Raw genomic sequence first — 15,741 nt, forward strand, 5'->3', positions numbered from 1 at the left:
AAAAAAATCTATACCAAGGACCCCTACAATCCTAAAGATGTCAACATCTCCAATCGCATGAAGATACCATCTCCAACTAGTGAACCACCAAATATGAAAGACCCTTCTACATCAATAGGATTTAAGGCATCCTCCAACTTCTACAACACTAAAGAAGATCATCCACCACCATATGATGGAAAAATACAGTCAGTGCCAAAGCTCCCACTAAAATGTGATACCAAGCTCTCCAAGCATATGACATAGCATCCTTAAAATCTGAAAATCATCTAGGTTCACACATCACACTGGGTGAAACCAAGATCTCCACACTAAGGAAAATCACCATGCTTTAGGACTCCATAACTAACTATCCAAGTACTCAAAAATCATCCATCCTCTCATCTCAAAGCAACCACACAAATGCACAAGTGACCACAAACAAGGTCAGCTAACAAGTCTGTACCAACACTGAATCAAATTTGGTGGATATAGATAGTCCACATCCAAGTTATCCCACTACAATTAAATGGGCGGCCTACCCACCTGACTGCATAACTTGTAGATCCAATCATTGAAACATGCAAACCCACTATCACATTAGTGACATATACAAATGAGATCAAAGAGAATAATCATGTAGACAACATGACTCAAACACCAGATCAAGCACAAATCTGATTTGCAAATTATGTCCACATCAAGAACCATAGTCTAGGAATCCAACAAAGCATCACCACAAAAATGCTGAGTGACTGATCATGTACCAACATCTCTATGTAGAGAAAGAAAAACACCTCCTCTCACCATGCACAAAGAATGCATGCATATAGAACTACAACCATCTCATCTGGTACCACTCTAAAGGAACAAGAGTCTAGAAAATAGCTCTTCAGTAGATCTACAAAAAACCACAAGATTTTTATTTCTGCATGCAAAACTTGCAAAAACACTATGTTTAAGAACACCCATGCACATCCACACCCACTTCTGATCTGGAAGACTCAAAGTCTGAATAAAATATAAAACAACTAAACCCAGAATAATGGATTATCATAGATGAACATCACCATAGATTTTTTTAGGAAAATCTATAAACCCCTCGAATCCAATGAACAAGAATCCAAGCCATGCATGTATAAACATCCAAGAGGAAAACAGAGTACTAGAACTTTAGGCCCACTTGTAGACCAATCTCACAACCACTACTAGTACATGCATCTGAGAGAGAGAGAGGTTATCCATAAGTTTCCAGATCATCCATTGATCAACTCCATAGCCTCTATGTATTCTAGGTAACAAAAGAGAAACCTTAAAATACCCATGCATCAAGAGTTATTCTGCTGTCAACCAAGAGCTCCAGATCAATGTCATTTCAACATGACCAACTCTATTTTCTTTGTCTTCACCATCCTTCAAGAAAAATCTATTGTCTCCTAAAAAACTAAATCAACTGCAAGACTTCCACTCATCAAGGGATTAATTATCAATCAATTTCTTCAAAACAAACTTCTTCAAGCTCTACAAGCTAAGAAATCTTAATAGAAGAAATACCCAAAACCAAAAACTTTATGAATCCTCCCATGCGAACAACATGCAATTCACAAAAATGGGCTCTGATACCAAATGAAGGGAAATGAGAGCACCCCAAAAATTCATCTGAGATTAGTATACACATCCTATATACAATAGTTTCTTGTACAACTTCTAATCAGCAAATACAAGTGCATACTACTATGCCATAAAAGTGAAAACATACATAGTTGATTTTCCATAATTAAAAACTTAAAGGAAAGTGATTTCAATTAACTGATGTAAACAAAATTTAGCAGCATTATGACATACAGATTATTACTCTACAATCATAGAACTAGAAGAATTAGATAGAATAGAGAACACAGATATACGTGGGGAAAACCTTTTCAAGAAAAATACCCCACCCTCCAAACCATCAAGCTAATGTAGTGTTCAGTAACAAGTTACAATACATTTTCAGCCTTCACATGGAGATTTACATCTTTCTCCATTCTAGAGAAAATCTGGTAGCATAACCCTGTGCAAATATCTTCTCATCTCTCTCTTCCATTCTATTGCATTACAACATGCAATACTCTTTTTATGAACATCTTAAGACCCAAAAAAATACCCACAAAAGAGTTGGGAATTTTTCATGGCTCAACCACCAAGAACCATGCACAATGCCACATGTACATCCAATACCAAGTAAAGGGCATCTATCCCTTGAATAGGCAATGACAGCTTGTCATAGAATCTACCAAAAATAGCGGTCACAATAGAAGTGTAAGGGAATCTATCATACCAACTTATTTTTGGAATATTATCTTACACACACCAACCACTCATTCTTGGGTGCCCAAATAGGCCTCATGTCACAAGATGCTCTTACACCTGTCATAGCTCATTCCTTAAATAGCTCTTATACGCCATAGGAATTTGTCATAACCATTTCAGCCATGATATCTTCACACACTTCAAGATGCTGATACATGTGAGTGATCAACATGCCAACTAGACATGTACACTCACATTTACATATTATTTGCAAAAATACATTTTACAAAACAAATAATAATAATAGGAATTATACAAGGTTGAGACACCTTATTCCTAATAGATAAAATATCATGGAGGATAATATGGGTTAAAACCACACCTTCTTCATACTTTTAGGGTTCTATACCTATGCCCCCTAACACAAGCTACACTAAAAAAAACACCAAAATTATCTACCTAAGAACAACTATAACCCAAATAATATGACCTTGGAAAGATCCAAACTCACTTACACCCCTAACTTTGCTAGAGTCAGTACATTCCAAAAATCCAATCCAACTAGAAACCAAAATAAGGTCTTTGTTTAGGAGCCCCTACAACATACCCTCCCCAAAACAAAATAGGTTAATTCATCCTTGGATTTAGTAGGTTGGGATCAATGCCCAATATTTTGAATTCCATCTCTTTAATCCAAGTAGCATCAACGTCATCCTTGCTAAGCCATTTGACAACATGTTCAAAGTAGTCCTTCTTCCTAGTCTTTTTGTAGACTCTTGAATCAAGTATCCTATTTTTCTGTAGAGGTGGAGGAGGGCTTAAGTGGAGGTCCATTGCATCTTGTTTTACTGCTTGGAGACTCAAATAAAAATCTTGGATAGGTCCCTTGTAGGAAACTAAATCTACATTATTGAAGATTGGTGACAAATCTAGGTTTGCAAGGACTTCAACCTTATAGGAATTGTTCCCATATTTTGCAAGGACCTATCCTTCTCATTTGGAGCTTGTGTGGTATCTCTAGTGGAAATATTTTCTTATTCAAATGCACCATCACAAGATCTTCTATCTAAAACTATAATTCACTCTTTGAGGCAACCACCTTATGTTTCAATTTGTCAACATTTTCAGAAAGTTTCCTTCTTACACTTTCATGGACTTCCATCATGGATTGGTAAAAATCTTCATCATAGCCACTACTTTTTACTCCATCATTTAATTCTCTCAATTCAAAAATCATCCTAGGATGGAAACCATAAACTATTTCAAATGGGCTCTTACCCATGGACCTAGTGACTCTATCATTATAGGCATATTCTACCTAAACAATGAGTTGATCTCAAGTCTTCTCATACTCTTTTGTCAAACACCTCAGTAGCTTTTCAAGAATTCTATTAGTCACCTCTATTTGGCCATTAGTTTTTAGGTAATAGGAAGATCCAAAGGAAAAGTTAGTCCCAAGCCTTTTCCACAATGTCTTCCAAAAGTGGCTCATGAATTTGGTACCCCTACCTAAGACAATTCTCATAGGTAGTCCATGGATGCTAACTAGTTCTCTAAACAAAAATTAACAATTTAAAAGGAATCATGCATAGACTTGGAAGGTACAAAGTGAGCCATCTTACTAAACCTATCCACAATCAAATAGATGATTTCATACCCCTCCCTTGTATTGGGTAGGTCAACTACAAAATCCATACTTATACATTCCCATGGTCTACTAGGGATTAGAAGTGGTTGGTAAAGACCAACATTTGAGGATGTCCCCTTGGATTTTTGGCACACTGTGCAACATTCAACATATTGTTTAATGTCTCTATGCATTCTAGGCCAAAAATAGAACCTAGTGACTAACTCTTTAGTCTTGTTGACTAAAAATGAACACTAAGTGCCCCATTATGTTTCTCTTAGATCAAATTTCCCTCATCGACCCTCTAGGAACACAAAGTTAACCTCCTTTAAAAAGTACTTAATTCTACAATGTATAATAAAAAAATCACCATTAAATTATTTTTGAACTCCTTGCTATATGTGTAGATTATGGGCCTCTAAACCCCACACACACTTCAATATGGTCATCAGATGTGGAATCATCCTTGAATAAACATGGAGTCATTTATCCAAGAGGCTTGACAATATGAATTTTTTCCTTCTAAGTAGAAGGATTATGCCTATATGCTCTAAAAACAAGTAGCAGGCAACTAGACCTTTCTAGAACGAAGGATTGTATGCAGAGTATGATTATGCAATTAATTTGTATGAAGTGCAAGCACTAATCTAAGAAATAGAAGATATTAAGCTTAATGTATGCATTATTAATCTAAAATGATATCAAATGCTAAAACAAGTGTAAAAGCTAGAACTCAAATGAGTAATTATTTTGATAGCAATTCAATACAATTCAAATTCCAACCTCTATAATGAGGGATTAGTAGTCCCTTAAGTAGAATCCAAGAATTGATCAATGATCAAGATCAATTTGGATGGATGGTTAAGATCAAAGAGAAGATTTAGTTGAAATGGAAACTTCCTTGTGCAAGTGAAGTTAATTATTTTAGATCTAAGTGTGATGAGTAGTTAATTGAGCTTTTCATGAGTGTGAGAACAACTAGATTAATTCTAATTCAAGAGATAGTTCACTCAGAGTTTCCATTTTTGAATTGAAGAGAAGGTTTTGAAGAGATTATTTAATTTAATAAAGTGAGATATGACCTCATAAATGCCTTTTTCATTTAACTGAATAACCTCATTCAATTCATTAAAGTGAGCTTAAGTACTAAATTAAATATTTTTAATTCCTTAGTGCATTAGCCTTGGGATATAATTTAATTTAATTAAAGTATAAACACTTCAAATTATATTAAATCTTAATCAATTGGTTTAATGTGCATAATTTGAGTCAATACTTGAAGAATTAAATAAGTAGCCTGATTAATGTAGATTAGGGTTTTCTAGATTTGCCAGTTAAGTCAAGTAGTGAAAATTAGAATAAGAATTGCCCATTAAAATATGACTTTAGAATTGATCAAAATAGACTAGAATTGGTTAACATGGCAATGAGCCAATTTTGGGGTATTACATTTTGCCACTCTTTGAATGAATGTGCAAGTAGCATGTTCAATTCAAAGAAAATTAGAAAGAATGATGCACGAATCAAGAAATAAGATTGATTCTACAATTTGATGACGCAAAAACCAATTGATAAGCTTTTAAAGATTATCTCCAGAATAGAGCTTAACCTTAGGTAATTTAGATAGAACACCTAGATACCTAGATTGACAAGATTGGTTCTGAAATTATTGACACAAAGAACGATTGATAAGCTTTTAAAGATTATCTCAAGAATGAAGCTTAACCTTAGGAAATCCAGCTAGAAAACCTAAATATCTAGATTGACAAGATTGGTTCCAAAATTAATGACATAGAGACCAAGTGATAAGCTTTTAAAGATTATCTCAAGAATGAAGCTTAACCTTAGGGAATCTAGATAGAACACCTAAATACCTAGATTGACAAGTTTGGTTCCAAAATTAATGACATAGAGCCCAATTGATAAGCTTTTAAAGATCATCTCTAGAATGAAGCTTAGCCTTAAGGGATCTATATAGAACACCTAGATACCTAGATTCAATAAGCTCTTAAAGGTTATCTCCAGAATAAAGCTTAACCTTAGGGAATCTAGATAGAACACCTAGATACGTAGATTGACAAGACTAGTTTTGAAATTAATGACACAAAGATCAATTGATAAGCTTTTAGAGATTATCTCTAGAATAGAGCTTAACCTTAGGGAATCTAGATAGAATACCTAGATACCTAGATTTACAAGATTGGTTCCAAAATTAATGACATAGAGATCAATTGATAAGCTTTTAAAGATTATCTCTAGAATGAAGCTTAACCTTAGGGAATACAGATAGAACACCTAGATTGAGAAGACTGGTTCTAAAATTAATGACACAGAGACCAATTGATAAACTTTTAAAGATTATCTCCAAAATGGAGGTTAACCTTAGGGAATCCAGCTAGAACACCTAGATACCTAGATTGACAAGATTGGTTCCAAAATTAATGACACATAGACCAATTGATAAGATTTTAAAGATTATCTCCAGAATGGAGCTTAACCTTAGGGAATCTAGATAGAACACATAGATACCTAGATTGACAAGATTGGTTCTGAAATTAATGACATAGAGACCAATTAATAAGATTTTAAGGATCATCACTAGAATAGAGCTTAACCTCAAGGGATCCAGATAGAACACCTATATTCCTAGATTAACTAGCTTTTAAATATTATCTCTGGAATGGAGCTTAACCTTAAGGGATCCAAATAGACCACCTAGATACCTAAGTTGAAAAAGCTTTTAAAGATTATCTCTAGAACAAACTTAATCTTAAGGGATCTAGATAAAACACCTAGATACCTAAGAATAAAAGATATCAAGATCCAATCATGAGTCATAGAATTATCCTCAGAATGAGGCTTGATCTTAAGGAGCCGAGGTTTAGCCTGTCCCGATACCTATCCATCAAACTTTGATAAAGACTACGATAAGATGTCATCAACTAATGAAAATATGAGATAGATGACAAAGATGCTAGATATGGGGGAAGAAGATGCCCCTAGCAATGAGATGCCCCGAGTGATAAGGACATAAGATGGGAACAAGATGCTTCGAGCAATGAATATTCAAATTGATTTTCAAATTTAGATTCAATGATGTAATCATCCTACCCCCTTGGGAGTGAAATTGAAAGACGACACACCAGAAATATGATGTGAAGCAATATAATGAGAGATACAAAAGAAATTTGAGAGTTAGCAGAGTAGAGGAGAGATCATAACGATTAGAAGAAAATTTAGAGTCAATTCAGGCTAAGTTCAAGGTCTAGAAGATCGAGTTTGACCAAAAGTTGACCAAATTTAACCATAGTTAACTTGAGTTGACTTTTTCAAAAAAAATTTGAAAAATTTGAAGGAAATGTGATTGGAAAAGATTCCAAGATTCACAAAGTACCAAAAAAATTGACTACACAAGCATTTGATTGCATTAGTCCCAAAATTTTAAAATGTGTTTTTGAGCTACTTAAGTGTGTTAGATTTCAAATTTGATCCAAAAAACGGATTCAAAATAGTCAAATTAGCCAGGGGTGATTTTCACACAAATTAGAGCACTTCAAAAATTTAGGTCAAAACCTATATAAGGTCCCAAAGGGTCATTTTCAAATCATTTTTTTATTTTGTCTTTAGTGAAGAAGAGAGCTTTGAGAGGAAGATGGCAGTTCCCATGCATACACATCATTTTGAGTGCTCTTGATGACACAACTAGCCATCAGACTATAGACCTCTGGTAAGTAATTTACAATCCCTCTTTGTATTTGATTTTTCATGCATTTCAAGGTGGTTTTAGCATGTTTTCAAGTTAGGTCAGTCAGTTCTCATGTGAGGATTTCTTTCCTCATGCAAACCCAATCCATCTTTGCATGAAGATACACCAACCTGGTGTTTCTTTGCACATGCAAGTGAGGAATCTCGCCTGGGAGACACCCACCTCTTAGATGAGATGCATGGGATTTTGGGCACATATTGCCCATAGTCTTGTCATTTCATGCGTGTGAATGTGATTTCTTGTGTGAAGACATGAAATCTCGTACGAGAATACACTTTCTTGCATGAAAAACTTGTGTCCCTTTTAGCATTTATAGTTGAATTTTTTGTCATTTCATTGGATTTTTTAGTAGGAACTAACCGTGTGCCTATTGTTGTTTTTCATGTGTGGAGCCTATCTTCAATGATATTGCATTCAAGTCCCACTATCTACCTTACAAAGCCTTTTTGTGGAGTTTAAATGATGCTGAAATGGCACATATTGATCAGCTGGGGTTAGTGTATCTATGCCAAATCCTAGCAATGTTGATGAATCATGACCTATTGATAGCATTGGTGGGGCATTTTCATTCAGAAATGAACACCTTTCACCTACCCCAGGGAGAGATGACCATCATCCCTGAGGACATCTATAGTATTTTGAGGATACCCTTCCATGATCCATGAGTATTTTATGACACAGTGCCTAGAGTAGGCACAGAGGTATTGCGGGCCATTTTCCAAAGGGATTTAGTAATAGGGCGAGCCATCACATGGGATGTGCTCATCCATACACATGGCCCTACTCACAAGTTGGACTTAGTTTTGGCCATTTTCATCAATTGTTTCCTATTACTAGACATACGATAGCATGGACTAGAGTGTGGTTGGGGTGTGATGCTGCAGTGGATGTTAGATGCCCTAGAGAGATTTGGGTGGGGATAGTGCATGCTCGCTCATATGTATCATGAGATGCAGGAGATAGTCTATCATTAGTAGAGGAGCATGGCCACTAGAGTTTACGTTCTATAGATCTGGGCATGGGACCACCTACCACTGATGCGACCCATTTTTGAGGATGCACAGAAGCTTATGGAGCTGTACATATGTACATATAGGGGCCAGCTTACCTAAGCAGGTCTAGGTAAGACTGAGTATTAGAGGACATGTCTTGATGACTTGGTATCTATCATATGGAAGCCCTAGAGTGAGACTAAGGATTGGGATTATGCTCCTTAGGAGCTTAGCTAGATTTTTTCCTCACAACCTTTGTTAGGCTAAGCCACCCATATTATATAGAGATTCCCCAACACGTGAGTATGGAGATAGTATGGGCATCCCCAGGACATCTTGTAGGAGTATTTCTCATATGCCTAGGTGGCTAGAGATCTAGATTGGGGGTGGTCAGTAAGGTTAGACCATAGGAGATTGATGATAGATGTATGCAGCTTAGTTGTGACATAGTGAGACTATCTCCCAGAGATAGTAGATGCTAAGATGACACCTACCTACTAGGTATATTTTACCAGCCATCCCTTCCCATGATTCACAGATCCATTGGGGATGGTAGCTCCCATGCCATAGGGACCTCAATAGGAAGTTGTACAAGGTCTAATTTAGCAGCTAGCATAGAAACCAACGCAACAACCACCATAGGGTTCCACAGAGTAGGTGAGGCATAGAGTGAGATAGGTATAGATCCCCCCCCCACCCCAACAAATGGGGCTAGATCCAAGTGCTGGTGGTAGTGGGGTGGAGTAGGGTCAATGAAAAAGATCATGTACAGAGGAGTAGGTATTGGTAGAGCAGTAGGAAAAGATTTTAGATGAGGAGATGCAGGACTAGCCTCCTGTCGAGCCTAAGGATGCTTTGAGGAGAGCAAGAGAGAAACTATAGTAGGCCTCTTGATGATTAGGAGAGCTCTAGATATAGGTGGTCATATGGAACACATGGATAGTAAAGCATGATCATGATATCCTTAGACTATGAGAGTAGGTCCAGGTAGCTAAGCAAAGAGCACAACTACTATAGGACAAGGTCCAACTATAGGTGGCTTGAGCAGCCTATTATTTTGTAGGTTACTTTGCAATGATGCTCAATGAGGCTCAATAGGTGCCTAGATTGTCCCAATATTCTTGAGAGTTAGTGGGTGCATGACCACTAGCTAGGCCAGACATGCTACCACCTCCTCCTCCTCCTCCTCTAGGAGGTGAGGATACTAGACAGACTTAGACAGGATATTATTTTGCCTCCAAGTTTTGTCCTAGTTGTTTATTCATTAGTGTGCTAGCACCATTTTGTATCATTTTTGACTGACAACACTCAAGTAGTGCATATTTATTTGTACCTCATGTATTCTTTTGATACCGATATATATATATATATATATATATATATATATATATATATATATATATATATATATATATATATATATATATATATATATATGAGATTTTGGTACGAGTATCATTGTCATTGTCATTGTCATGAGATGTTTTATGTTGTGATTATGATATACAAAACATGATGTGAGGTATGGATGCATGTTTGATTTGAGTTGTAAATGTAGTGAAATGAATTTATGAATGAAATCCAAACAGAAATGGATTGGCATCTCATGTAGTGTTTCATGTCTTTTCTTGACAGTAACAGGTATCCCATCGAGGAGCAAGAGGACAAACCAAAGAACTGAATGCTTGTGTAGTTGTGAAGAATCATGATACTTTGAAGAGGCCAACAATCCCCCATTATAGAAGAAAAAAGTAGATTTTCAATCAAATTATATGTTGAATCAAGTAACGTATGCAATTCCATCCTATCATAGATGCAACCTAAAACTAGATGCAACCCTAGGTCTGGTTACCAAGCTTTGACTATTATCATCACTGAGTGTATGGTATAAGCCTAGATGTAATACAATTCTCATTGATATTGCAGTCATGAGAATATGAATATGACATCTATTCTAGTTTTTTTGACATGAAATGTAAGCATTCAAGGCACTAGAAGCCAAAATGACCAGAACATTTATCTCTTTTGATATAGAAAGTTAACATAAGAATCAAAGCATAAGCACTAGGATGACCAAAATGTTGGTTATGTGTACACACACTAGACACATGAGAGATCCTTCTTACACTAATTAATTAGTAAGTATTCTACCCATAATGACCCTTACATTTGTAACATGAGATAGAAGTGTGATAGATATATTCACAATGACCCATTTTTTCACTTAGCAAGATGAGTATCATTATTTACAGTGGCATGAAGAGTTCACTCTAACAAGCAAAGAGAAGAACCAATGTTATTGATGTATCCATATAAGATGAGTTGAGGTATACCTAACCATCCAATACAATATGGAGGCTCTTATAGTGGACACCCCTCTTATATGAATATTTCAAATTATTGGAACTAAACTACAAATAGAAAGAAAAGAAATGATCATGACCCTAGTCATTACTTCTCTAGTCAAAATGGCATCATCAAGTTTCTTGAGGAAACATGATGAAGCAAAAGTGAACCAAACAAAGGAAAGCTCAACATATCCAAAAAAGTATATCATTTTTAGGTTTTTGTATTATAGTATTGATGTCAAGTGTCCATGTCCAAGGGTGGAAGAAATCTCTTTAGTAGTGTGACAATAGTAGATAGACACAACTAGAATGGGTAGTGACTGAAGTCAAATAGGAATCTTCAAGGTCAAGAACCTAAGTAGAACTGAGTGACAATAGAAAAACATAACCAAAATGATTGGTGACTAACACAAGAGAGATATTCCATAAAAGGAATCTCAAAAAGTGACATGAGAAATGGTAGATAGATGCACCTGAAACAACTTGCGACTGTCACAAAAGAGATTCTATGAGGAGAATCTCAACAAAGAGTGACACTAGTGACAGTAAGAAAATGTAGCTAAAACAACTAGTGACTATCACAAAAGAGATTCTATAAGGAGAATCTTGACAAAGAGTGACACTAGGAATAGTAGGTAGATGTAGTTGAAACAACTGGTGATTGTCACAAAAGAGATTCTAGGACATTGAAGGGTGGTTCCCCCAAGTTGTGACTAGATTCAATCCATGGATAAATAAGTGAAAATGAAGGAAAATTAAGCAAGAAAGTGACTGTAAGGGAAGCCAAAAGATGCACTACAAGATGGAGCATTGGGAACAAGAGGTGCTTGTTTACTAGGTTTTCACCTTTTTGGCAGAACCTTTATATTTTTTGCTACCATGATGCTTGTTTCTAGGTTTCCATCAATGGCACTTTTCTTGCTTTTTTTTCTTTTTTTTTTCAATTTTTAGATTTTTTTAAGGACATTTAGATATGTACAAAGAGGTTCTAAAATTGGATCAGCTATAGAACTACTTCAGGTGGAGAGTGTTGATAGGCTCCCTGAGCACTTCTCCCTCAACTATAGAAAGCTAGTAAGCACTAGATCCATACACTCAATGATTATGTAAAGACCAAGCTAGTTTTGTTTGAAATTCCCTTTTTAGACCCCTTATTGCTTATTCTTAAGATTTTCTCTTAGGATGAGATCACCCAGTTGGAAGTCACATGGCTTAACTTTCTTATTATAGCTTTGGACATTCGCTGCTGATAAGCTCATAGGTGATTGCATGCCACTTCTCGATGTTCATCTACTAACACTAGCTCTTGAAGCCAAGATATTCTATAATCTTCATTAGTAATGAGGCCCTTAATAAATATTCTCAAAGTAGGAATCTCAACCTCTATTGGAAGTACAACATTTGCTTCATAAACCAAATCAAAGGACATTGCACCCATTAGAGTTCTGATACTTATTCTATATGCCCATAGAGTTAGATTAATCTAGAGGTGCTAGTACCTCCCAAATTTTCTTACTATGCAATGGAGGATCTTGAGTATCACCTTGTTGATTGCCTCTGCCTATCCATTACCGTGGGGGTAGTAGATAGAAGACCAATGTTGCATGATTTTGAATCTTTTATATAGCTTCTTGAGGTCTTTATTTTTAAAATATCCTCCATTATCAATAATGATGGAGGATGGTACACCATACCTATAGATGATTTAGTTTTTGATAAAAAGAGCTATAGTTTTTCCATTTGCTATGGTGAGAGGTATTGCCTCTACCCACTTTATGAAGTAGTCAATAGCCATAATAATGAACTTATGTCTATTAGAAGAAGATGGGTGATCTAACCCACAAAATCAAAGGCCCATTGTTGGAATGGCCATAGTGTGGTAGATAGAATCAACTCCCTAGCTGGAGAATGAATCAAATTCCCATGGAGCTGGCACTATTTGTAGGACTTGGTGTACTTGATTGCCTCTTACTCCATTTTTAGCCAATAGTAACTAGCTCTAATGAGTTTGTGAGCTAGTGTCAAGCCATTAGAGTGAGATCCACAAATGCCCTCATGAACGTCAATTATTGTGTGTTTGGACTCTTCATGTTCTAGACACCTAAGGAGTGTTTCATTGAGACTTCTCCTAAAGAAGTCATCAGTAATGATGACATACCATGAAACATTATAGATAAGATAATGTTTTTCATTCTAGGTTAGACCATCTAGAATGGTTTGGTCACAGAGATAGGATTAGATGTGGTGGTAGCAGGATGAGTCTTGTCCTACAATAGAACATATCATTCGAGAATCAGGGGTATGATGGGCAAGGTAAAGTAACCTAACAAGGGATTGCTATTGTGTGAAGGATCCATCGAAGAACATCACCCACATTTGGTGTGTGAGTGTTAGAATTGACTCATCAAGAAAATCAATGTTCATCGGGAGAAGACTCTGCATAGGTGCATCTACTAGCTGATCCACAATTTCTTGTCCCTTGATAGCCTTTCATTTGACATACTAAATGCCAAACGTGCTGAGTATCATGACCCACTAAGCTAATCTTCCTATCAAAGCCACATTACTGAACAAGTACTTCATGTTAGAATTCTTTTAGAATAACTGAGGAGTGGGGGCAGGGTGGAGGGGGGTGAATCAGTTATTCAAGGTCCAAATGCCCTATTAAAACCTTTTTAATTAATTCATACCCTTTTCCTCTTTTCAAACTTAAATCAGTCATATAAGAAAATTATTGTAAACCAACATGCAAAGATAAAACATTCAAGATCAACACATGACACAATGATTTACGTGAAAACCCAATTTTGAAAAAACCACCAGTAACATGCTACTTGATTCTCACTCTTCTAAAGTGATGCCTTATTAAAAGCATGCCCTGTTAAAGGCTTACAACACACTATTAAATGTGACCTTGTTAGAGGATTTCACCAAACTGTTAGGAATGGACCTAGTTAAAGGTCTTTAGAACATTCACTTGGAATGTCACCCTATTAAAGGATTAATCTAATGGCTGTTAAACCAACCTAAGTCCATAGGATTTATCTTATTGTTACAATTGCTAGAAAGTAAGGATAATAGTCTTTTGATCTGATATAACTTACAACATACTTTGCAAATTTTAGATCACTCTTTCAGTTTAATCCTTATGCTTGGCTTCAATCACTTCAGCTCTAACTACTTGTTTCCCTCTCAAGCTTCGTCTCCTTGGGTCTTATTACTCATTCTTCCAATGCAATCATTCTTGTGGTTGTCTATTTAAACAAAGTTCCTATGCTTTCTTCTCCTTAGCAATTCTACAACACTTTATGCTTTTATGCTTGACCACAACTCTCTCTCTCACTATCCCCTTTTTTTTATTAACATATGTCTTCTTATATAGAAGTCCGATTTGCCTTTTTCCACTCAATTTTTCTTTTCCAATCTTAGGGTCTCAAAATGGATTAGGTAGGATACAATGTATCTACCCCATATCTTGTTCTCTTCTAGAAACTTTTCCAGTTGTATCTTAAAAATGTTCTACATGGTGTTATGTGCCACCAACTCATCAATCTTATCTTCCTTTTAATTCACATATTTCTAGATAACAACTTTGTCAGCTTAGATCTAATGAATCTTCGATTTCCAAAATAATGCAGCAACTCAGCATTATTGAGTTACTGGTGCTCGACACCTCTATGTTACTCGGCATTATTGAGTTACTGGTGCTTGGAACCTCTATTTTACTCGACACCTATACCTACTCGGGACTTGGTTCTACTCGACACTTGATTCTACTCGGCACTTGATTCTGCTCGGCACTTGATTCTACTCAGCACCTGAACTTGCTTGGCACTTTAACTAGAAATTTGCTCGGCTCTTACTAGATTTCTTGGCTCCTTCTTTCTAATGAACTTAGTTTGAGCTTAGCTAAAACCTTAGATCTTTGATATGTTTTAGTGTGCTCATTCTTTGTATCTTTTAGTATGTCATCCAATACACTGTTTCATCAATGACTTAACTTATCCTTGTACTTCATTACAACATCATAACTTCAACCTTTCTCTAGGTGTTCTAGTTACATCTTATTGATTGCCTCCACCTTGACAATCAACTAACTGATAGTATTTGGATCACTAAAGTAATTGTCATCCCTACAAGTAGCAAGTTTGACATCAATGACAAAACAATGATTGAGGACTTTCTTTACCAGTTTCATATATTATTCCAACAACTTTTCTTATGATTATTTCAATCATTTCCAACACTTCAATGGATCAATTTTAGCCACTAGCCACATAGTGTGAGAAAGCATGTAATATCTCAACTTTTGGGAAGCAAACACAACCACCAAGAAAGCTTTCTCAATGATGTTTTAATTCATCTCATAAGTGATGTGTGTGACTCAAATAGTAAATAACTCTTTCTTTGTTATTGTTGTCCTATTAAGCTAATATGATTCCTAGAGATGTTTTAGTTGCTAAGATGTACAAAATCAAAGGCTTCCCATAGATAGGAGGCATCGAGATTGGTGGATTAGCAGGATTATTTTTTATTTGTGTCAAGCTTTGCTTACAATCCTGACTCCAGTTGAATTTCACACCCTTATGTAGAGTCTTTGTAAAAGGTTGTGATCTATTCACCAACTATGAGATGAACCTATGAATAGATTGGAGTCTTCCTTATATATCTCTCATTTGGCTGATGTTATGGGGTGGAGGCATATCCATAATTGCTTGAAATTTCTCCAAATCCACC

The sequence above is a fragment of the Cupressus sempervirens genome, chromosome 7 (genome assembly GCF_028749045.1).
Source record: "Cupressus sempervirens isolate cs-2001-9-10 chromosome 7, ASM2874904v1, whole genome shotgun sequence".
Lineage (NCBI taxonomy): Eukaryota > Viridiplantae > Streptophyta > Pinopsida > Cupressales > Cupressaceae > Cupressus > Cupressus sempervirens.